The sequence below is a fragment of the Hylobates moloch genome, unplaced genomic scaffold (assembly GCF_009828535.3).
Source record: "Hylobates moloch isolate HMO894 unplaced genomic scaffold, HMol_V3 SCAFFOLD_7023, whole genome shotgun sequence".
In the NCBI taxonomy this organism is placed as follows: domain Eukaryota; kingdom Metazoa; phylum Chordata; class Mammalia; order Primates; family Hylobatidae; genus Hylobates; species Hylobates moloch.
In genome coordinates, this window is record NW_026659298.1 from 1 (window position 1) to 2,995 (window position 2,995).

At 52.2% G+C, this 2,995-nt stretch overlaps 1 pseudogene; it reads left to right on the forward strand.

Moving 5' to 3' along the window:
* Positions 1-1,042: 1,042 nt before the first annotated feature.
* On the forward strand, positions 1,043-2,259 carry LOC116465461 (phosphorylase b kinase gamma catalytic chain, skeletal muscle/heart isoform-like; annotated as a pseudogene).
* Positions 2,260-2,995: the final 736 nt, after the last annotated feature.

Sequence of the window (2,995 nt, forward strand, 5' to 3'; positions counted from 1 at the left end):
ATTTTGAAACATCATTGCATGTTTTCTCTGCAGTCTCTTATTTTCCCTCTAGAGTTATTTAAATAATAATTTAGGTGGCAAAATTACTTGCTCCTTCGCAAGGATAAAGTAAAATAAACGTTTTATAGATGCGTTATATAAGTAGGAAGATATTTAATTCTCTCTGATTTCTAATTTAATGTATTTACAATCACAGTTATATTGTTGAATAATCTTAAGTTGCTTAAATACACATATTCAGTTACTTAAGGTTAGCAATTAAAAAATCATTTTTAGATTATTTCTTTTCTAGAGCCTAAAAAAGATTTTTAGGGTGTTAGGAGACAGTAGGAATTATAGACTCTGAAAATCTAGCAAAAGCTTTGGACCCTTTCACTGGAAGAATGATGGCAAACACGAACACACATTTGGTATGCTGTTTCAGGGCAGTCACTGACACTGGGTGTGCTCAGGAGATCAGAGGCAACTATATTAAAAACAGCTGCCATTAATATGAGGAACATATGAATATATATAATATATATATATTTATAAAAGGAGCAGAAATAGGATACAATTGCTTTACTATTGAAGAATTTAAAAAAAAGGATCTCTTCAACTTTTAACAACCAAAAAATATTTACACTTGAAAATGTGTTTCATGTACACTTGAAAAGTGTACTTTTGTTTTGTTTTGTTTTGTTTTGTTTTGTTTTGTTTTTTTGAGATGGAGTCTTGCTCTGTCACCCAGGCTGGAGTGCCGTCGGGCGATCTCGGCTCACTGCAACCTCCGCCTCCCGGGTTGAAGCGATTCTCCTGCCTCAGCCTCCTGAGTAACTGGGACTACAGGCATGTGCCACCACACCCAGCTAATTTTTGTATTTTTAGTAGATGTGGGGTTTCGCCATGTTGGCCAAGCTGGTCTCAAACTCCTGGCCACAAGTGATCTGCCTGCCTCGGCCTCCCAAAGTGCAGGGATTATAGACATAAGCCACTATGCCTGGCCTGGACTTCCTTTTCTGAGCACCCTGCTGACCTGTCCTGATGATGACTGTTCCTGCAGAGGTCTACGGGACCCCCAGTTACCTGGCCCCTGAGATCATCTAGTGCTGCATGAATGAGGACCATCCGGGCTACGGGAAGGAGATGGACATGTGAGTGCGCCGGGGGAGGAGGATCACCCGCCTGGGCTGGGTGAGGGAGGAAACAGGCAGGTCTGGGTCGGTGCCCCTGGCACGGAGTAAGTGGCCCTGGGCCCTCTCACGTCCAGATGAAACACTGGCGTCATCATGTACACGCTGCTGGCTGGCTCCCCAGCTTTCTGGCACCGGAAGCAGATGCTGGTGCTGAGGATGATCACGAGCGGCAACTACCAGTTTGGCTTTCCCGAGTGTGTTGATTACTTGGACACTGTGAAGGACCTGGTGAGAGACGAGGCCGACTGGCTCCTGGGCTCAGGGCCGCGATGCCAGGCTCCCTTGCCCAGGGAGGCCCCACCTCTCCTGACATGCTGGAGGGGACCTGCCTTAACGTTCTCGGGTCCCCTCCCTCCTCCCCTACCAGGTCTCCTGATTCCTGTTGGTGCAACCCCAGAGCTGCTGCACAGCGGAAGAGGCCTTGGCACACCCCTTCTTCCAGCAGTACGTGGTGGACAAACTGCGGCACTTCAGCCCCCGCGGGAAGTTCAAGGTACGAAGCGTCCTGACCCAGGCCCTATGGAAGTTGCCACCAGCTCCCCAAGTGCAAACCTCTAAGCCCTCTCCTCTCCCAGGGGTCCTTACACCCCATGGGTTTCCAGAGTACCCACCCCTCCCCTGCCAGCCGTGCTGTGATGGCTTCAGGGATGGCAGGTGTCAGCCCACTGGCTCTGACCCTGCAGATGCAGGCCAAGTGGCAATTGGGGGACACTAGGAGGGCCCTGCAGAAGCCACCCAAGACTTCGTGGCAAACGAGCCCAGAGAGTCCTGTGCTGGAGGGGCAGGGCCTGGCAGGGGGGTACTGCAGCCCAGCTTCTCTGCCTGGCCCTGCAGGTGATCGCCCTGACCGTGCTGGCTTCAGTGCGGATCTACTAACAGTACCGCCGGGTGAAGCCGGTGACCTGGGAGATCGTCATCCGAGACCCACCGCTACACCCTCCAGCTTCCGTGTCGGCTCATCGATGCCTATGCTTTCTGAATCTATGGCCACTGGGTGAGGAAGGGGCAGCAACAGAACTGGGCAGCCCTTTTCAAGAACACACCCAAGGCCGTGCTCCTCTCCCTGGCCAAGGAGGGCTACTGAGGGGCTGGCCAGTCAGGGAGGGCTGGGGGGCAGGTGGGGAGGGGAAGCCACGGAAATACAAGTCAAAGGGGTGAGGTGTGCAGGCCTCTGCAGAAGGAGCGCTTGGCCCTGACCAGGAACCCCTGGAGCTGAGGCCACGATCCCCTCTCAAAGGCTGTGCACAAGGGAAGCGGGTGTTCCCACCACACAGCAATACCTGCAGGCTGAGACAGGCCTTGGGTGGGCAGAGATCCCATGTGGCCTGACAACCAGGAACCCTCTGCTCCTGCACTTCCTAGGTGAGCCACCATCTCCCTTTCTCTTTAGGGGAGGCCCAGAGTTACTGACACTCAGGCCCTCTTCCCTTAGGGTCCCAGGGTGAGGATGAAAGACACAGAAGTGTCTGAGATGCACAATCGCAGGAGATTTTATTGACCCGATGACAGCCAGTGACAGTGTGGGAGCAGGCTACTCTCTCCAGGGACAGGTTTCTGGAGGCATATGGAGAAGTTGGCCGAGGCGAGGTGGCTCACACCTGTAATCTCAGCACTTTGGGAGGTCGAAGTGGGAGGATCGCTTGAGACCAGGAGTTTGAGACCACCCTGGGCAACATAGTGAGATCCCATCACTACAAAAATTCAAAAAATTAGCCAGTCATGGTGGTGCACACTTGTAGTCTGAGCTACTCGGGAGGCTGAGGTGGGAGAATTGCTTGAACCCAGGAGCTCAAGGCTGCAGTGAGCCATGATCACCACTG